The sequence below is a fragment of the Ptiloglossa arizonensis genome, chromosome 5, assembly GCF_051014685.1.
Source record: "Ptiloglossa arizonensis isolate GNS036 chromosome 5, iyPtiAriz1_principal, whole genome shotgun sequence".
Lineage (NCBI taxonomy): Eukaryota > Metazoa > Arthropoda > Insecta > Hymenoptera > Colletidae > Ptiloglossa > Ptiloglossa arizonensis.
The window spans coordinates 26194894-26217995 of NC_135052.1; the positions used below are offsets into that span (position 1 = coordinate 26194894).

General features: G+C 37.9%; 1 protein-coding gene across 6 annotated transcripts in view; it reads left to right on the forward strand.

Moving 5' to 3' along the window:
* Eag (potassium voltage-gated channel protein ether a go-go) overlaps nucleotides 1-23102 on the forward strand; it is a 174668-nt gene that overhangs the window by 32550 nt on the left and 119016 nt on the right. Inside the window, exon 1 of one of the 6 annotated variants that reach the window (XM_076311057.1) lies at nucleotides 371-883. The exons of the other annotated variants lie outside the window; for them this stretch is intronic. The gene's annotated coding sequence lies outside the window, so the exon portion shown is untranslated. Of the gene's footprint in view, nucleotides 1-370; nucleotides 884-23102 lie in introns of those variants that run through there. 6 annotated transcript variants of the gene reach the window in all.

Here is a 23102-nt window from a genome sequence, read left to right on the forward strand (position 1 = left end):
CGAGAAGGTCACCAATTACTCCCCCACGTCGAAAGACAAACTTCGATCAATCTCGTTCCACGGGGGGTACCGCAATCCGCAAAAAAAAAAAAAAAAGAAAAGAAAAAAAAGTTTCCCTTCGAACTTCCAGCCAGTCCCTCGAAGAGAATCGCGGCGAAATCCGAAGAAATTCAGAGACGAAGTCACGCGAAAGCAGGAGGTCGGGCGGGTAAACGCAGGGGTGAGAGCGGCCAAGAGGGTGGAGCGCACGGGGAGAGGTGGGTGTAGCAGAGAGATAGAGAGATAGATAGATAGAGAGAGAGAGAGAAACGACTGGATAGGGTGGGAGTCGGGAGGACTGGTTCGGGGGTAGTCAGCGCCGCCATGGAGGGTGAGTCTCAGTCGCCACTCGGTCAGCCTGCCGCACGGTTGGGTTTCGGTATCCGTCTGCGCTTGTACATGTTCGTACACATACCCGCGCACCCCGCACGACACCCCGCACACACACACACTCACATATATATACACACACACTGCGTGATTGCACACACGTATACATGCGTGGACGCGAGGACGAGCTAGTAGTGCGTCGGAGGGTAGCCGCGAGAACCGGGGGGCGGGCGTAAGCTCCGTACGTGAGACGATGGTGCGCGAGAAACCGGAGTCGACCGAGCCCAACGATCGTCCAACGACTCAGTGATATCGCCGGGGGTGTCCGAGACGGCGGAAACGTGTCCTGGACGCGTTACCCGCAAAACCGGTCAGCGCGTGTGCCACACGGAGCAGCGATCGATCCTCGGGACGATACGATCCAGAAACCGCGATGGACGGTGCCACCCCACCTACACCGGGCCAGATAACGTCGAGAGGACACCAGCGATCCAGGATTCACCAGGATTAATCGGTACGAGACGATCAGAACCGTCACTGGCACGTCCCATTTTCCTCGATCCTCGAAACTACGGGGATGCTCCCCGATGATCGTTGCGGTCGCGTGGTGCGCCACCGGGATTCTCCCTCCCTCTCCCACCCCAGCTCGTATCTCCGCTTACGCAGTCCCTGTCCTCTTCATCCACCTCGTTTCGCTGGTCCAGCGACCGTCGGCCCGGTGAGATCCCCCAATCCCTGTTATCCCATGACCAATGCCAAGGATTCGTGGCTTGATAGATCCACGGGGACGTGGAACGTACTCTCTGACCGTACTTGGACCGATCCAGTTCCCATGTCAGGCTACCCGTTAGGCTTGGTATCATCCATCGACGGTTGAATCACGTCCCGATCGGAAGGACACGAAAGGATACCGTCGATATAGTCTTAGGGGTTAGCGGTGAACACATTGGGAACGGGCTCGAGTGGCGTGACATTTGGCCCCATTGTTTTGGGCTACTGAACATCCTGGTGGTCGATGGTGATTAACGCGAGAGCAAAGGGATGGGGGGGGGGGGGGCTCGCACTTGGGTGTTTGTTTTGTCTGCTCGAGTGCAGGCTTGTTCAGGCCTCATTTAATTTACCCAGCACCTCGTTCTTCGCGTCCCCTTACTCAAACCCGGCTACGTCCCCGATTGTGTCGGTGTTTGACGTCTGTGACGCAAGGTCGAGGAGGTTTTCTTTGGCTCGCGCGAGAGTGGCCGGTTCCTTCGAAGAACGAACGTCGGATCGAAGACACACGGTAGCCTCGACGCGATGGTGTTTGGTGAGCGTGGAAACTGGAGCGCGTGGATCAATTCGCGGGCCAACGAGAGCCTTCGAATCGAGGTGCTCGTGGGACAAGTCCGGGACAGGTTTCTCGTCGACGAGATGTCGCTTGGTTGGACAGCTCGCGCGCTCCTCGGACGATGATTTCGTCGATCGACGCTGGTCGATTCCAAGCCAGGAACGCGTTGTCCGAGATGTGAACTCTCGAGGACGAACCACCGGGCACGTTGCTCCAATCGTGTGCCATTGGTGTGAGGTGCGTGCTCCCTCGAATTATGCGCGAGAGTTTTCCACCGTTGATCCGTTGTCCTTTTCAATCGAGATGCGGTTGTCGCCCGTTGTCACAGCACCGTGAGGTTAACTAACCGCGCATTCCGTATTCTATCAACGCTCTGCAGCAGCACGAGAGCAAGTTTAACGTTAATAAGCCTGTGGACACCGAGTTGAGCCTCGTTCGTTGCAAATGTGTCGTTTTCGTAATTGCCGTGCTCGCTGGAAAGGGGGCATATGCCACGTCTACATCGATTTTTGGTTCGTTGTACCGAGTACCTCCTGCGATGGGTCCATCGCGACACTTTATGGCATATGTGACGTTCACCCTGTCACGAAGATAAGAGTTTCGAAATTCCTTGACGTCGTTAGCAAACCTGATGGAAAATAGGCAAATGTACGCGAATGGGCTCATCTACATTGATTTATTGGTTGAATGTGCCATCGAGTAGCTCCTAAATGGTGACTCCATTGCACCAGCTTGCAGTACAGTGATATGAATCCTGTCGTGAATGAAAGCATTTTGAAATTCCTTGACATCAAGAGCATACCTGGTAGGACGTAGGCAGATGCCTCATCTGCATCCATTTTCGGTTCACTGTGCCATCGAGTAGCTCCTAAATGGTGACTCTATTACACCAGCTTGCAGTACAGTGATACGAATCCTGTCGTGAATGGAAGCATTTTGAAATCCCTCGTCATCGACAGTAAACTTACCGAAAAGTAGGCAAATGCCTCATCTACGTCCATTTTTGGTTCACTGTGCCATCGAGTAGCTCCTAAATGTAGATTCCATTCCACCAGTTTGCAGTATAGTGGTACGAATCCTGTCGTGAACGAAAGCACTTTGAAATTCCTTGATATCGACAGCACGTCTGGTAGAAAGTTGGCAAATGGCTCATCTATAACGATTTTTGGTTCACTGTGCCATCGAGTAGTTCCTGAACGTAGGGTCCATCCCACAACCTTGCAGTAGAGTGTTATATATCTTCTCGTGAACAGAGACACTTAGAAATTTCTGGGTACCAACAACAAACAAATATCTAAAAAAGAATGAGTGCATCCACGTTAACTTTTGGTTCCTTGCGACATCAAGCGACTCCTAAGAATGTACCCTAGAGTGTGCACATGTCCTAATTGGAGGCATGTTCAAATTCCTCGTAACTAACAGAAAACAAATATCTAATGAAAAATAGGCACACATCGCATCTATATCGATTTTTGGTTTATCCCATCGAATAGCTTCTGCGACATAGAATCCATCACATCACCTTGTAGCATCATGGCATGTTACCCTGTCCTGAGCAAAGGGATATTGAAATTCCTTGACACTGACAGCAAGCAAATTCCTAATAGAAAATGAACACGTGCCGCATCTACATTGACTCTTGCTTCACGTTGTCATCGAGTTACTGAAAATGTACCCAACGTGTACCACCTGTCCTGATCAGAATCATGTCAGAATTCTTCAACGTTGAAAGCAAACGATAATTGTAGTAGAAAATGGACACGTGAAATCGTTGGTTTTTGATTCGTTGTGCCATGGTGTGACCCATGAAAATATGCTCTAGCTTGTATCTGGTTTCCATCAGAAGTACGTCAGACTTTGACATTGAAAGCAAACAAACACCTAATGGAAACCCATACCACTCTGTCTTCTTAAGGGGGCATGCACAGCAGAGGTTTACTGGAGGTTTGCCCGCGGGTTTGATCGACTCTCTCACGAAAAATATCAACTGGAAAAGCGATCTAACAAACCCGTGGGTAGACCCCAATAATCGTCTGCGTGTATGGACCACTTGAGACCGTGATTATGGCACTGAGGGGGTCATTTCACGTTACGTGGAGCATTAAATGGAACACCATTTTGGGTGTCGCTGAAATTTGAATATGTTGTAGCCTTTAGCTTTTAGTTAAACATCTCTCCAAGGATTTAAATAAATTTTGAAAATTATAAATTTTACTGGTTCTGGTCGTTTTAAAATCAGTGCCATACAACGTATTTTAATTTTGCAAAACCGAATTCGAGGTGTTTTGCACTTTGAATTTGTAAAAAAAAGTTGAAAAGGCTACATTTTTTATAATTTCGCGTAAGAATAATTAAATTTACATCCATTAATGCAACCAAGTGTCTACTTTTATTTGTTGCATTTTAAAAACTCCGAGGACTGGCATGAATATTCCAAACTAATTCGAAATATTGAAACAAGTATTAAAGCTGTTCAGTTAAAATAATTAAAGGTAGTAGATTTGTGGGAAAATTAATTTCTTCAAAGAATTTGTTTTTCTTTACATTTAGAATGCTCTGGTATTTTGTGTTGTTTTTTTTTATAATTTTATTCCTCTCATTACATATTTCCTTTATTATTATAGTAGACGTGACATAATTTTTTTATTATCACCGTAGACACATTTCTAACCAAAGTTGAAAATGTTGTACACAAAGCTTGTTTTCGGATTACTATAAATATTAATAACTCTAGATTATTCCAGTATTGTTTCATTTCAAATTCTTTTCACTTCTTTTATTTTTTATACTTTTCTTACTGATTAACATTTCCATATCCCTCATTAGTAAGACTCTTTAATTAACGATGGAACCTCACAGATTTTTTATTCACAAAAGTATAATTTAAAAATTCCAATTTCAACTGGTTCAAGAATCAACGTTATTTTTGTGAACAACTGTCAGCGATCTCGATGGAAATTTTATCAAGTTTAACTGTTAAAATATTTTCAAACGAATACGAACAGTTTACTTTGGAAAGTTCTCCCCCCTCTCTCTCTCTCTCTCTTACTTACTTTCCCCTCCCCCTTTTCTCTTCTCTCACTTTATTATGCATTTTTTCACTGACCCGTGTTTGACCTTTTACGGTCAAACCAGTTTTCAGTAGCATTTTTGAAATATATTTTTGTGACCCTCATGATATATTCAGTAATAAATTTAATAATTTTGCAAGTTAAGTATTTTTCCTCGGATTATGATTCCCAAAAAATCGACTTTCTCGAAAAATATGAAAAAAAAAAAAAAACAATCTTTTTATTCCTCCCAAAACGATACGAACATATAAATTGTTAGTGGGTAATAAAAACTTGGAACGTTAATAGGAAGTTTCATTTGCATGATTCTTTCATTTTACGACATTTCGACTATATAACTTTATGGTTATATATAAAATTAACGTACATGAAGAACACGAGGTTGATCGTGCCACTATGTCTTCATAATTACCCACGTATCTATAAAACACAAATGTCACGTCTATAACGTGGAAAATTATTACAAATTTAAGTACGTTGGCTTAAATTGTTACTGAACGTCCATCTACTTTAAACATTTTTATAATAAACTCTGGAAACTCTATTATACTAGGACGTAAAGTCTATGGAAATTCGTGTTGAAAATAAAAAATAACACACTCTTGTGCATTGCTAAATAATGATATCTGAACGATTATAGTAAAAAATATTCTTTCATTTTCAAGAGAAAAATGGTACATCGATGAATAAAAGAAAAGAAATGATGCAATCGCCAATTTTATACCATTTGTGCTAGTTACATTGTATGTAACTTTAATTATTTATATCTTCACAATTATCTAGTGTATACACTTAACGTCTTGCATATTGAATCGAGGAAATATCATTTGCCTTCTTTCATAAATAGACGGATAAATTTTTTATTCGAATAAAATTAATGATCGATCATCAATATTTGGTTAAAGATTGATTTGCAACGTTTATTCGATCAGTTTGACTTCCATTCGTTCATTGTGAAATATTTAATTTTATTATTCACATTCTAAATTTTATTCAACGTGTAACAGGTGAATAGTTGTTTATCTTTTATCTGTTGTTCAAAAATTTTTATCCAGATAGAAATTTTCTCCATTCCTATTTCCACTTCCTGTAACTTGTTCTCTGAACTAGCCCTTCCCTTTTACGAAGTACTTTCATTTCATTTTTCATCTCACTTATCATCTCGTTCTTAGTACCTCTCCTTCATTCTTTTCATTTCCTCCGACACTTTAACATTTGCAATATAGCCGTTAACCCCCCCTCCTTTAATTTTTCTCGTCTAGTTCCTCCGTCGCTAATGTTTTCTCTTCCCTATCCTCCCCCATTGCCCTTCACCATCCCCGTCCCCACTTCCTTAAGAGGAAAAAGCTCCTTGCTATTTATAACTCTCATTCTCTACAATTTCTTTCTACCGTTAAATATTCCACTAACTCGTGTATCCTCTCGCCCATATGTAACAATGTGCTTTCGGTTTTTCGATCGTTTTCCTCTTCTACCTAACCTTAATTTTAGGTTATTTTTGAATCATTTGTCATTTTACCGCCCGATGTCTCTGTCCTTCCTCTACTCTTATTTACCGACCCACCTATCCACAACTTTTTCTTTCCTAACCTCTTAATTTTACTTTTGGACCAGAGAGGACAAAATATTTTAATTTAACGATACGCGATTTGTTGTGACTTTTCATTTCCATTTTCAGGTTAGGTTGGTTTCTAAAGTCTTGTACACCTATCTACCACATTTTTTTTCCTAACCTCTGAATTTTCTATTTTACGTTTGGATCAGAGAGAACGAAATATTTTAATTTAACGATACGCGATTTGTTGTGACTTTTCATTTCCATTTTCAGGTTAGGTTGGTTTCTAAAGTCTTGTACACCTATCTATCACTTTTTGTTTCTAACCTCTGAATTTTCTATTTTACTTTTGGATCAGAGAGAACAAAATATTTTAATTTAACGATACACGATTTGTTGTGACTTTTCATTTCCATTTTCAGGTTAGGTTGGTTTCTAAATCCTTGTACACGTATTATTGCTTTTATTTATCATTTTGGTTTCTTTCTATGTGTTGACCCTATTACTATAGTTTGGTGTCCTCTAACTTCACCTCTACGTCGTTTTTCTGCAATTCGACTTCGCACCACAACCACTCACTCATGCCACATACCACAAGGTCTGCGAATCAACCTTCCATTCCATCGCAGAATTCTTTCACTATACTGAAATTATCTCCATTGCAAACCTCAATTTCATTTTTTCTCCAACCCGAGGTTCTAGAACGAACTTGGACAAACGAGGACATTTTTGGAATTTTATAACACGTGAACTATTCAAGAGGTTATTTATTAGACATTTCAGAACAAGTTAACAAATACATTTTTCATTCAACGTTTCAACCTGGTTTTGTCAGATCCTCGTCAAGAAATTTAAGAGGTTATGCAAATAGCATTGGTATTGCAAAAATAAATATTTTAGCCACTCCTATTTGCATTTAATTTTGTAATTCTAATACTGTCTGCATAACCTTTTAAATTTTCCGATAAACAAGAATAAATGTTCTCTCTCGTTTACATTTATTTTCGTAATTCCAATGCTGATTGCATAACCTCTTAAATTTCCAGTCGAGGACCTCTAAAAAAGTAAGTCGATGAAAGATACAATTGCAATATTGGTTTGGAAAATAGAATAAATAATTTCTCTTTTAATTGAATCTTTATCAAGGTTTATAGAATCGTATTAAATTGTTTGCCTATTGTATAATAATATACAATAAGTTTCGAAATAAGTTTTTCTACTAATTTTGTAATTTTTTGTAACATATTACACATTGTTTTATCGTAACACCGATGTCTTCATCGTATGGTTTTACTTTCAACGAAACTTGAAAAGTTTTGCTCTTGCCACCTCCAATGTACTGTACGTACCTACAAAAAATGCTTTCGAGTGATTTCTCGAGCTATTAATCGTGCTTTTTCAAAAAATTCTAATCACTGCATCTGAATTCCATCTGGATGCATTCTTGCAAGTACTCTTACTATATTTGCGCAGTGAGACGTTTATTTTCATGAATTTTAATCTAATGTTTGAAAGAAAACCTTAGGCTATAAGAAAACGCGAAAAAATCAATATTTCCAAAGTGCTAAACTAGGATATTCCCTTAAGGGGATTTCGTCGCGTCTCGGGTGAAGAAGATCGATTTTTTTGTATGTTTTTTAAAAGTCTAGTATAAGAAGATACGCTTAACCTATACAAAATGGATGCCACTTGTGGGAAATGGTACCTTAATATTTTTATACCACTTTATGAAATATATTTTACATACGTTTTGCACGTATTTCTCATATTAGCCTACACAATAAATAAATAAAATATATTTAGTAAAGTTTATTTTTTTATAGATTTCGCTAATATGATGGATTAGCCATTCAAAGAAATCTTTATTCGATGGAAGATACAAAGAGGGAAATAATGTCCTGCTTATTATAGTATTGTTACTGAATCACCTCGTTAAAACCTCTATTTGTCCCTCGATATAACGCACTGAATCAACCACTCTTAATATATTTCTTTGTTCGACTCAAACGATCGGCATGACTTCTCCTATGAATTTAAAAAATTTATAAATTTGTTGTTACATTTTTATCAGTGTTACCAATAGATTGGTTAAATTTTTCCGATTAAAATGAGTCCAAACACGGTCATTTTCAAACCTAATTCCAATAATCACTTTGCAGCGGAGAAGGGGAGAATTTTATTCGAAAAATACATATTGATCAAAAATTCTGTGCAATTATTTATTTATAACCGTTACTCGATCGATAGTTATTTGGTGAAACTTTTATTCGTTTAATACGATGTCTAATTCGATTACAAAATTTTTATCGAAAAAATAACGCGATGAAAGTTGTGTATCTTTTATTCGTTATTCGAAATTTCTATCTGGATAGAAATTTTGCACATCTCTGCTTTGCAGAAGTCGCAAACAGTGGAAGACGGTCGGTCATTTCTACGAGTTCGCCGCAATTCTGCACCGCGGTCTGTCGCAAGAGAAAATATTTGGGTCACGGATGATCGCGGAGGCTTCGAATTCATGCGAGTTCGCTCGGAAGTTGAGTCGTTCTACTCAGAGCCGAACTTAGCCACTCTGGTGCCCTTTGCAAAAAATGTAAACGCCCATCCCAACTCCACTTTTATTTTCCGTGACATGTACGACCTTAATTGGAAAAATAATTTTAAATAAACATTTTACAAATATGTATAATTATACGTACAATTGAGTGTACATGATGTTTTTAGTAGACAAAAATAGATTCTCTTTATCTACATTTATACGCCGATCGAAAATATTAATTTGTTACGACTTAAATAACTTAGTCTAGGAATTTGAAAAATTTGTTTTTTTTTTGAAATACAAAAAACAGAATGTTCAAAAGAAAAATTATTTAATTGCTCGAGTATCGTTTTATGTGTTCGTATTTAAAATAACACGTAACCAAATACGATAATATTTTATCTTAACAATTATTTCCCAAATAATTTGTTTGGATAATGTCCAAGCTTGGTTCTACTTGCGTCTTTTACCTGCAATGTATCGTGTCGCTTTATCGAGGCTATTGCGTCTCATATATCGAGGATAGATGATAGTGGTGAGGAGGGGGGAGGCGTTGCAGTGGTGTTTGGGGCGTGAATCACGGGCTTTTTCAGAAGAAGGGGCAGCCGGTTCGATTTATTAGGGTTTCTCGGTTAAGATAATCGCGAAAAGCTTACACGATAGGATCGAGGTCGATACGCTCGATTCGATGTAAAAACGATTGCGTTATTGTCGAAGGATGTTAGAATCAAATCGTCGTGAACATTTAGTTTACTATTTGCACAGAGTATTTGACAGAAATTTTCTATTGAGCTTTAGAGATATACTCGTTGGTGTAAACAAAAAATGTTTGTCGAAACAACAATAATTTAAAAAAAAAAAGACCACGGGAACATTAGTTGTAAATATTTGATCATTTTAAAGGTTAAGTTAACCAATACTTTTTTATAAAAAAAATTATATATATATAACATATTCTATTGTAATATATATTACATACATATATGTACGTAACATAAAATATTATGTTCATCGTAATGATTGCCACGATTTCATAACTAATAAATACAGCGAATATATAAATGCGAGTCGAGAGGTGCAGCTTGAGCGCTGTTATTAAACCTAACCTAACCTCAATTATTGCAGCCGCACCCTGTATAAATAACGTAAAATCCTTTAACCATTCTCGACGGAGCGTTTAACCTCACGCAGCGGTAGGAAGAGAGCTATAGCAAGTATATACACACGGTTAACAATTTTAAGATTAGATCAAAAAGCAGTTTTCTTCATTCGTGTAACATTAATAGGTTGGCGTTGTAACGATAATTCACTAATTCTTCATTTTCTTTTATTTTCTACCTTCCGTTCGTACCCGTATACATTTATCCAAATTAAGAAAAATACACATATATAATACACACGGTTGAGAAAAAATTCTCTCCTCCAAAGGGTTTGTTTCTCTGATAAAGAAATAAATTAAAAAATATTGTTCTCGTCCACGGAGCTCCGTAGGGAATCTCCAAGATCTTCCTACGTTCGTAGAGGTGTCTCGAAATTTTCAACGATCCCTCGACGCGACGAATAAATTCATACTAACGTTCTTCAATGAAGAGAATCGAGCTCTAGTCTATCCCTCAAGCTCAGAAGAGTTGACAGAGTCGCTCCTCGCGATTCGCCGGCCGAGATAGACCGAAGGGATACGATTACCACACGATCACGATGATTACCCCCACTCCTCTCTTTTACCGTGTTCGCGAGGGTACCGGCAGCAGTCGTTCGCTTCTTTGTGTCGTGACGCGAGTTCTGGATTTCTGCCAGGCTCACAAGTCGCCACGTTTGCAAACTCTTCATAGACGGTTCACCGACGACCGTGTTGTCTATACATTCCCGATACGGGACCATTCTCAATTTACCTTGAGTTTTGCACCGTATCGACTCTTCAGCGATTGTGTCGTATTTTCCTAAAAATGACGCGCAACAGCGACGATAAAGGCTGACAATGGCAAAACTCTATCTCGAGATCGTGCATTGTTTTCGTTTCGTAATTGAGACGATAAAAAGGAAAATATCGAATGTACTTTGGATTTTATTTTCAGGAAAAGATCCGTGCAGGGTGTTTCGTAAAGTTACGTTCTCGCGTATGTAATATGTAGGGCAGAATATATAATTGATGTAAGTAATTTGTGTATATGCGCGTGTATTTTTAATATAAAAAAGTAACATTTTCATTGACACAAGTAGAAAATTTTCTCTCTACAAAGAATCGGAGCCCGAAATATTCAAGCGACCCTGTACAAATCCGATGACTATATTGAGTTGTAACGAAGTAAAAAAAAATGTTGCGTTTTTTAAACCGACTTTTAAAAAAGAACTCGACAGGGAAGTGATTAATAGTAGCATGGGAGAGAGTTATACATAAAAATATAAACTGAGACCGCGAAGTCGAAAAAAAAGTGTCCCCTTTACGCCGACCAATCAATTAAATTTTATTCGCCATCCTTTGTTTACGCTGTCGCAGATGAAACTTTTTAGTCAATTTCTTTCCCGCTTTCCTTGGCCCAAAACGACAAAAATTATCGTCTCCAAAGAGTTGCTTATTTTTTTATTTCTTTAAATTTAATTACCATTTAGAAGTGTAAAAAAGGGGAATTTTGTCCTTAAGGATAACAAACCATTTTGTAAAAATTTCCATTTCAAATGATGTTCACAAATTAAGAAATTGTTCTAAAATGAAAATTTGACAAAAAATTCTTTATTCAGTACTGCTTTTATAGATTAACAATGCATCTATAAAGGAAATAGTAGGAAAGTATACTTTCAACATAATAACATTTGCCCTTCAGAAAAGGAAAGGGCATCACAAAGTACAGTAATGCTCACTTAAATTTCGATGGAGCTGTCTCGCCTAAATTTCAATGTCCCGTGACTACCATTCCCCCAATACTTAGTGTCTCGAGTTGAGCGTAATCTGATCTTATGAATAAAGACAATGAATAGATTCAGTATGATTAAGCGAGAAAAAAAATATTATGCCAAGCAATTCACCGGTGCACTTCAAAGAAACGCCGCACGCATTGCGACAAATCGTCCAATCGTACAAATTAAAATTTTTCTCATTTCTCGCTTTATCTTTTTAATAATAATACCAACAAATTGGTGAGGTTTTGCCGATCAAAATGAGTCCAAACACGATACACTTTGGAGAAATTTTACTATTATTTTATTATTTTATTATTTCATTATCTGGGATATTTAAATTCATTAAAAATAAAGTTCGTCCGATTCGTATCGTGTTTGGACTCATTTTCATCGGGAGAACCTCACCGATCCATCGGTACCATTATTGCAAATATAAAACGGAAAAATGAAAATTTTCAATTTTCGTAATCGGATGATTCCCCATCGTAGCTCGCGCGGCGTGTTCCTTTGAAATGCTCGAGATCCCTACTTCGCACACTATTTCTTATTTTCTATTTCTCATTTTCGTTATATTTATTCTCTTTACTTGAAGGCCTCACTGTCGAAAGAATTCTTGGAATAAAATCGCTGTAAGCTACGCGATAGTTTCAATTTTTCTAAATTTATTATCAATGTTATTAAATTTATGCGGGCATTATTGTGGTAGGAAATTGAATATACTTTCATAATAATATTTACCCTTGGTAAAATATTTCAAAAAAGAAAAAGGCCCCAAAAGTGAATATATTTTCATAATAATATTTATCTTTGGTCAAATGTTTCAAAAAAAAATAAAAGGCCCTAAAACTGAATATATTTTCATAATAATATTTATCTTTGGTAAAACGTTTCAAAAAAGAGAAAGGCCCCGAAACTGAATATATTTTCGTAATAATCTTTGGTAAAATTTAAAAAAAAAATAAAAGGCCCCGGAAAGTGATCAGTGTCGGGCCCCCAAGATGGCTGAATTCTCCACTGGCCCGCGCAGCTAAAATTCACCCGTCCAACCCGTTCTCGCACCCCCATCCCCGTATAGATTGGGTTATGAATTCGCTGACCTCTCGTGGGAAATCGAAAACCGTATATGTGCTCCGTTACCTCGTGCCCCAAATACAATTTCGCGCGGCCGTTCCACGTCAGCGATCGCACGGATGGAGATCTGTTGCTCGTTTTTCAACGGCCCTCTTTCATCCGTATTCACCTTTATTCCGCGAGCTTAGCCTTTGTTTCCCCGTCTCTTCTGATCTCCTCTCCCGCTGTTCCCTTCCGCTCTCAATCTCCATTTTTTTTTTTTTTTTTTTTTATCCCCGTCCGCGATTCCCGCGTCTTGTCAGTTTTCGTTTCATCTTTCGCCTCGTTGCTTCTTCTCGCGCTTCGTGATTCTATTCCCCTGGTTTCACCGTGGTCGTGACTCCCTTTGTCTCGGTTGTTCGCGCGGTAGTTGCGTAGGGTGTTCGTCCGTCGGACCCCGGGTCAATTTTGACCCGTGGCAATATTTACACCACGGTAACGGATTTCGAAATCCAGCGACGTGAAATTTCAATCGACGCTCGTTTATTCGAACGTGGATGAAATTCCGGCGCGGGTCAAAATTGACCCGAAGTTTTTCGAGGGTTAATCAAATTTGTCGATCGAATCTCTGATCGAGAATCGTTCCCACCAGTGTTTCGTTTCCATTTCGTCGCACCAGTTCCACGGAAAAAATTCGATTATATAATAAAAATAAAAATTATATAAATAAAAATTATTCCTCCTTTCTTTACATTTAAGGAGAGACCTTCCGGTCACGGATTCAGTTGAAACTTTGCATACTGATAGATTTGGTCGTTCTGTTTACGAAAATGTAGCATTACAAGGGTAGATGCTCGATAATTTTTTTTTAAATATTTATTATCAAAATGTCACCATCTTTTTACGTAGGTTCTCATGTATTTGTGGCATACGATAATATCGAGAGCACGTGTAAAATTTGTAAAATGTGTTTATAGAATACATTTCACAAATTAATATAGTGATATTAATATTTTATTTTCTACAAGGTCATATATATTAGATACGTTTCTCACATTCGCCCACGCCGTAAATGCATAAAATTTGCAATCTGCTCGTCACTTTCTAGCTTCCTGACAATAATCTCTGAATCACCTGAACCAGACCTAATCAATTTTTTAACTGTACCGGTTGCACCAGAAGCGTTGTATCTCGATGTTGCCACTTTGTGGACACGTCATCGGGGATCGGGTGACATCGACGCAGTATGTCAATCAAAAGGGTAGGATTACACGAAGTTAGGCTACCTTCCATAGTCCTGGTACACAATTTGGTAACCCTAAGTCTCGATCTAATTCATCATCGATCAGAATATTTTTAAAATTTATTTCCCAAATTGTTGGTCCTCACTATTTTAAAATCATATTCTTCGTTCAAAAATACGAAGACCACTGGTCACTCGCATTAAGCCTAGGATACTTTAAGGTACTGTAACATTGGTCGAAAAAAATCTTTTTTCTTTATTCGTTTTTCCGGTTGAGTTCCATTCCAACAATTTAAGGACACATTTTAATGATACCGAAGAAATGTATTTTTCACGAGTGGAATATTTTCGAATATTTTACATTTATATGCGCTTTGCTTTTCATCGTGGCTGGGTCCCCCACCCCCTTTATCCGTCGACCCTTTCTTGGGTTGTTGATATGCCTGGGGTTTCTTTTTATCGTAAGAATTGTATACCTCGAGCTGTGTATTTTTGTTACAACCTTTGTGTTGTTGCAGTTCGCAGAGAAAAGTACATATTGATTCTGATAACAAGAAGGAATAGATAAAAAAAAAAATCGTGAAAAAAGATTCTTGTACCAACACTTTTTTTTCTTCAGTTGATTCAAATTGTTCGCGCAAAAAATATGAAACGTGAACATGTATAGTTTGATAAATTAGAAAACGAAGGATACAAATTTTAGTAACATATTAAATTTAATGGCCTGGATTCACCCTCTCCGACATGCGTGCTTTTGGTCGCCAATTTTGATAAAACTTTCCTCAAATATTCTTTAGCCCAACCCAAGAACTATGTCGTATTTCGTTGCTGCGACTTTTCGACTTCGAGGGAGAAACCACCCCTTCTAACATCGGTGCCACCCGTTTTATTTATGCCTACATAACTCTTAAGTGACAAAAGATATTGAAAAATGTTTCGAACGGAAGTGCCAAATGTTTCCAAAGGCCTGTAAATTACTGTGACAAAAATATTGCAATTTCTCCTTACCGACACATTTGTGCAGAAAACAAGCAGCGTCTTTAATTTTCGCGAAAAAAATTCTTGAAAAATGTGAAAATTCAAAAAAAAAAAAAAAGAAAAAGAAATATTTTGCAAGTTTAATTTGCATTTTTGAGAATTTTTTTTCTCGAAAATGGAAGCGAGGTGCCACTTGCAATTTTCTTAGCTTCGTTTGGGTGTTCTCTTGTACGTAAGGGAAGAAAAGTGAAGGAAAAAAAAAAATCTTCGCGCGAGCATATTTTGTAATGTTTAATACAAATTGAAGCTCCGTGTAATTAGGGTGGGTACATCGCAAACCGAATCGAATACATTATTGAACGGTCATGAAACGGGAATGGAGGTCAAGAGGTCGAATAGCATTGCCTCAATTTTCCAGCAGAGCGCCGTATTCTCTCTGCACGCTGGCCATCGTCGAGACGATCCGGCGTCGCGCGATTTTATAATTTACGTCGCGGGAGATTGGCGAAATGGGTTCGCGAGCAGCGTGTTCCCGTGGCACGAATCGCTGGGAACGACGTTGGGGGATATCGCGAAACAGGGGCGCGTCGCGGCGTGGCGCGCGACTGACGTCATCCCGTGCTCCGGGATTCCATTGACCGGAGCGAACCGTACAATTTTTCGAATGCAACCAATCGCGTCCGTTCTCTCCACCAAGCCTGGCTATATATTCGAATACATTATTTGGAACTTAATCGTCGAGATAATATATTATCTTATTCGACTACACGTTATTATTTGAAATAATTATGTTATTTTATTTTAATAATAGTGAGAAATACTTATTTTATTTCAATAATAATAAGAAACATTTATTGGAAATTTATCGTCGAGATAATATATTATCTTATTCGACTACACGTTATTATTTGAAATAATTATGTTATTTTATTTGAATAATAGTGAGAAATACTTATTTTATTTCAATAATAATAAGAAATATTTATTTGAAAATTAATCGTCGAGATAATATATTATCTTATTCGACTACACGTTATTATTTGAAATAATTATGTTATTTTATTTGAATAATAGTGAGAAATACTTATTTTATTTCAATAATAATAAGAAATATTTATTGAAAATTAATCGTCGAGATAATATATTATCTTATTCGACTACATGTTATTATTTGAAATATTTACATTATTTGATTTTAATAATACGTAGAGATATTTATGTTATTGTATTTTAATCAAATGATTCTTTTTTATTATTATTTTGTATTTAAGGAAACAATTCTTCATTTTCGTTTTTATTCGAGCCAGTGTCGTCGACTGTGCCACGATTTCTATATAGTGTCTCAAACATGCAAGTTCGGAACACAAGTAAGATAACACATTTGAAGAATTAGTAAAAAGAAATTATTTGAGAATAATTTACTTGGATTAAATACAAAATGAAGATAATTTTCTACGTTGTTTCTAATATTATAACAATTATAAAATATTTGAAGCTGCTTTCCAGGGTCAGTAGGTACAATTGGGTTGGATGATCCTCGGTATTTTTTTAAACAAATTTCTATTCTCATATCTCGAGTAAACAATTTTATTTAGCAACTGTTACATTCGGTAGGTTAGGCTAACGTTGTCGAAGTCGAAGTCGGTCGAACTCCCGAGGCAAACTCTTACGAAACTACGTGCACCCTCGATCGGTGCGATTTCCATGTGACGATTCCTACAGCAACCTAATAATCCTACGGCACAATGATTTTCGAAGGAACACGTTAGGCCGTCCCGAAACTTTCGTTTCACGCGGCCTTGTGTTGTCTTGTTCGAGCGTTTGCGGGTGACGCTCGAAAGCGATTTCTTTGAGAAGAATGAACATTTCCGAGACTAAAGACTACGGCTGTGGCCCTGTAACACTTTCATCGTTCTAATTGTTCATCGTACCTATCGCCCCTCGAAATGTTCCCCGGGACTTATGGCGAGTGTTGCTTATTGTGAGTTGTTAAAAAAATATACGAAAATCGTAACATAAACGAGCTCGGTGTACTATCGTATAAACGTTTTAACCTGGATTATTAAATAATAATAATCTGTAAATAATAATAGTAATATTGATCCAAATTCCAGTAAATATTGGGTTGTTCGGAAAGTCATTTCGTTTTTTTTTTTTTTGTGAGAATGAAACACGATCTTTTTAGAGTGTATAAACATTTTATTAAATTATATATTCTCCATTTTGGAAAACTAAATTACTTTCCGAACAACCTAATAGAAGTACAAAGAGTAATGTGCTACAAAATGAACACAAGTGTGTGTATGTTGGTATTAAATAATCTTCCCTTTATTTTTACGTTTATATGGATCTGTTTTAGTTGAATTAATTTTTTAAACGAAGATTGTGTAACAAATGTATGAAAGAAAGATCAGTCAGTGTATACAGAGTGTCTGTTTTATCTAGATGGAACGTTTCGTGAGAAAGTAGAGGTACCAAAAAAATATTATTACAAAATTATGTTTAATTATAAATACACCACAGTTGAATACCAAAATTCGGGACACCTTGTATATCGTTGCCAAGGAGAGAAATTACAGTGAAATCGTAGAACGGGGCGCAGATACCGCATCCTCTAGAAGATGGCGGTCCACTAGCAAGAAAATAGCCAAGCTGATAAGGGTCCTTATTGGAGAGAAGAGCAGTGCCTCTTCACGAAGATAACTCGACGAAAAGTGTCGCCGTTATCGGCGATGGAACAGTACATAGACACCGTCTACGAGACAACTACCGGTAGAATCGACCTGTCCTCGAAGAAGATTAAAAACGATACGATGAACCCGAGGATAAGCTGTGATTTCTGCACGCCACGGTGTACAAGGCGATCCGATAACTTTACTCCTGCTTCCCCTCGCAAACACACCGTATCTTGGAACTTCACCTAGACACCTTGGGCCCTTTAAAATGAACCAATTATTTCTGTTGTCCCAGCTTTACCAAAAATCTATCGAAGTTCTTCAACATTCTACAAACTCAATTTTATTTACACGGTGTCTTTGGTTTGGTGATACCTGATATCTTAAAACTTCACGAACTTCTGAAACGAACACCTGGTTAAATGTTTCTAAAAAATTGTCTAGAAATAATTTTTGTCCAATTCGAGATATAATTACTGTGTTCTGCTATTTGACAATGGTGGAGAATGTGGAGGAAGTGGGGTAAAGAAAGTAGACAAATTTAGGAAAGACAGGAGTTAACTGAGTTAACAATGTAAATTAAAAATTTTTCTATTTCTCGTCGTATCGTCGTGAGAGTATTATCAACGAGTCGGTGGGATTTTCCCCGTGAAAATGAATCCAAACACGAGCTCATTCCGACTATTTTTATCAAAGTGTGTATATAGTTAAAAATAGTGTAATTAAAAATAGTTCGGGTTATAATTAAATAGGACGTCGTGTTTGGATTTATTTTCATCGGAGGAACCTCGCTAATTGATTGATAATACTGTCGTGACGATACAACGGGCAATAGAAAAGGCTTTAGTTTGCATTAGTAGCTGTCACACGGATACATGGCCGGGGTCGCTTTGTAGTTCGGCCAGTGGGTTTTTAATTTCACACCAGTCGACCGCTCGAATCGGCTCGCTCGTGCTGAAGAAACATACGCAGTGCTGGGGATGATTCAGTTTCTCTAATCCCGTATTAAAACAAGTAAGGAGTTATCGTATATTGTTTTTCGTCAAAAAAAAATTTAGCAAAATAAATATTGATGTATGTTTCTATTATTCATTTGTTTCTTTATTTGTTATATATTTGTTTATTTATTTGTTGGTTATTTATTTATTTATTGTTTGTCTGTTTGTTTGTTTATTTATTTTATTGTACAAATACGCAAAACGATTATTACATCACGGCAAATAGGGCAAGATTTACCAACAATTATCTACTGAAAGTTGAGAAAAAAATTTTAAATAAATATATTTAAATATTTAATAAAAATATTAAATCGAATGTTTGTTAAAGATTAAGTACAATTATAAGCTTGCGTGACACTTTCATATTTTTCAACTACAGTCACTGCTTTGATCATCGTAATCTCCCTTCGACGATACCGCAGCGAACGTGTTAACGAACGTGACCACGGAATTTGCGCAAGCAACGCGTGCTGATCTTTCGAATCCTGGTACCGTAACGGTCGAAACTCCTCTTTCGATCGAGTAAACCGATAATCGTACAAGCACTATTCGACTTTATCGCGTGTCAAACGTTTCAACCCTTTTTTTCGAATCCTTATCAGTAACACAGAAATATTATTGTTTCGAATAATCTTGAAAAAGAAACCCCCCAAATTTCTACGTAAAAACTGTGCAAGAACTGCTTAAATAATTAACAAAGAAAAGATGTTACCGCAAAGGATCTAAGCAAAAAATCGATATATTTAACACGGAAGAAATTAACACTGTGCATGCACAGCTGATACGGTTCACTTGATTTTGATCGAAAAAATTAAATACTGAATATCATCGCTATTCCGGTCGCAATGTTCACTTCGAATCCTGCCACATAGTCGTGCGTTCCTTGGTCGCGATTACGAGGCGCCTGGTCTCCGTATCGCCGAGCAAAAGCATAGTGTCCTGGAGTAGACGATCGATCGTAGAAGAACGAGAAAAAGAGGGTAGCGAAGCGTGGCGCGGCCGTGCCAAAAACTCCACCCACGAAAAATGATGGGATACCTTGAGATACGACTCGCTTTCTGGTGAGCAGACCGCTCGAAATCCGGGTGACCTCTTTCCATGCACGGTCTTTGCCCCCTTTTCCGCGCCTTCCCCCTCCCCACGCTCCCCCACTCCCTCGCGTCGCGCCGCTGAACCCCCCTCCGCGCGGCAAGCTGATCTCCCAGAAGTCTTGCCTCCTCCGGTTTGCCCTCGTGTCAACCCGTGCGCCGCCGAGAACAGGAAACACCGATCGGAAAATGGAAAATTGTTGTTCCCTGTGTAAGCCTCTGTTACGTTGTTTCGTTTCGAGACAACCGGTCGAAACTTCCGTGAATCGAACGCACACCGTGACGGAACGATTTCCCTTCGAAAATCCGTATACGAATACATTACGTGTAACAACGGCTCGAGGATCTACGGTACGCGATCGAATTATAAGTAAAATTCATTTTGCGCGTCGAACACGTCCTCGAGCACGAGAACTTTTAAATATAAAATGCAAACATCGATGGTCGCTTAAATTCGTGTAAATCGGTGAACTGCGTCGACATAATCACATCGTATGTAGCGATTCTATTCCAGGAACTGTCTCGAGCGCGAGACCCTCAATGCAGACGAAAAATAAACACAGTGGGAGTAAGCGAGAAGGGAATAGTACGCGGTGTTGAGACGGTCTACCTCGAGCGGCTCAAAGCGGACGCCGCACGTACTGCGATGAATCATCCGACCACAGAAATTGAAAATTTTCATTTCTTCGTTTTATATTGGTAATAATGGTATCAATGGATCGATGAGATTCTCCTGATTAAAATAAGTCCAAACACGACATAAATCGGATAAATTTTATTCGCAATCAATTAAAATTTTTTAGATAACGAAAATAATAGGATAGTAATAAGATTTGGTCAATTTATGCCGTGTTTGAACTCGTTTTGTTTGGGAGAACCTTGCCAATATATTGATACGATTTCTTCGAAGATAAAATGCAAAATGTGGAAATTTTAATTTTTGTAATTATATCATTCATTGCAATATGTTGTTTTTTTGAACTGCTCAAGTTTGAAAACTGGCACATTATTTCTTTCTCGCTTTCTCTTACTGTATTTATCCACTGTCTTTGTTCGTAGGAACAGATTACGCTCGACTCGAGACACGGAGTATTGGAGAAATGGGGGGGGGGGGGGGGGGGGGTAATTAGAAGTTAGGCGAGACAACTCTATTGAAATTTAAGCGAGCATTACTCTATGTACTTCTTCTTTGCTCTGGTGAATGTTTAACAACTTGAAAGCATCAGGGGTTATTTTTTGTTGGTACTTTTTTCGATCTAGTATTTATCTATAATTGATATTTATCTGTCAATTATAAGAGCTTAACGTTTTGTTATAAATTACAAATATTTTATAATATATGCACAGATCTCTCAGAAGAATTCTATTCAATGTATTCATTGCAATTTGCACCAATGAATCTTCTCGAGCGTGTACAGTCACACCTCGTTAAAACGTCGTATTTGTCCCTCAATAAAACGTACCAAATTATCTCCATCACCATTTTCCCTCGTGTCAACCGGGCACAATTTATGTTCTTTAGTTTGAACAACCGTTTACTCAAACGATCACTAGTTGTGAATTTAAAAAACTGCTCGTCGAACTTAAAAGCGATACCGCAAATTAAAAATTTACATAATTTTCATTGTCTCCATAAAAGTAGTATCAATGGATCGATGAAATTCTCCCGGTGAGAACGAGACCGAATACGACATTATTCCGACCACTTTTAATTATAGGCAGTACACAATTTTTTAAAAATGAAACATTTTTTAAAAAGTAACAGAAAAGAAAAAGTAATTCGAACATAGTCGTGTTTAGACTCATATTCATCGTGAGAGTTTCGCCAATATAATGATAGTACTCTCACGACGACACGATGAAAAATGTAAATTTTTTTAAGTTGCATTAATGGTTGTCATACCAATATGCACGCGACATCGCTTTGAAACTCGATGATCGAATGCCTGTAATAGGGAACACGCTTGCTGCTCTCCTGATCGCACGTGACTAGATTGAGATACGAAAGGTCGATTTCAGGAACCGATTCGCTGTCATCCCTCCTTAAAGCGTTTCGAGTGGACCCGAGAGTGCACGTTTTAACGTCGGGATTGTTGCATATACAACAACGACACGTAAATATTGCAGTCATTTGACATTTCCTGTATGTATAAGCTACCCACGAACTCGAACTAGACGTAGTTAAGTTGATTGGTTTCGAATTGGTGTTAACCTAAAAACGTTCTCCCGTTTTTACGTACACACTCTAACTTTTTGGGTCAAAAATATCTCAAATACACGAAACTCGTATTTTTAACTATACAATACAGTGAAAGGATTAGAGAAATAAAAAAATAATATATTGCGAGGATGGAGTGGGTCGAAAAAGACCCGAAGAATGCATTAGACTTAAAGATGAATCCGTACTGGTTTTCTCTTCTTATTATTGGCTCACCATACCTTATTAAAAAATATCAATTCGTTTTCTATTATTTCTTCTTTAATCACTCTTAGTTCCCATATTTGATTATTGCGATCTGGGGACAAGTTTTTATCTCTCCTTGCCTCCTACGTTCAATGTGTTCGAAACTCGTGCCTTCGTTGCTTCTACTGTGTTTGTAAATATGACGTCATCTCCCTTCTGTTTGTGAACTTGACTAAGCTGAATGCGAGACAAAGGTGAGATTCTTTTTTTGTGTTATCTTATCTTCAAAACAATATTCACGCGTTTGCTGTCATATCTCTATAATCTTGTTCTCACCAGTGCTTATTCTCTTACTGCCTGTTCCACTTGTTATCAATCACACACAAGTATGTCCTAATCAACAACTGTCCTAATCTATTGTGCATCCAAGTTTCATGTCCGCATTTTACTATAGTATCCTATCTATACCCCGCTTATATGTACTGCCAAATCTTTTATCTTGTTACACATTTCTTAAGGTCACCATATCGTCATTAATTTCATATATTATAATTTATACATATAATATGTATAAAATATAATTTATACATTTATACATTATAATTATTATCGTTATTACATCTTCTCTATTTCACAAATTAATAAAGTATATATATATATATATATATACCAAACAGAACAGTATTGTATAAATACGAGTTACAGCCAACGTAGTCAGAAAAATAAACAGAATTGCATGTCTAAGGAGTGGGGGAACATCGAGTAGCAAAGTGGGAGAAGTAACGGGTGTTCCTGTTGTATTGCAGTTAAGTGTACCGTTATACTTTATAGTTGATATATTAAAACGCTACTTTCGAACCTAACCTCAAAGATATTGCATAAATAGGTATATTCTCGTGCAAGAAGAGGTAAT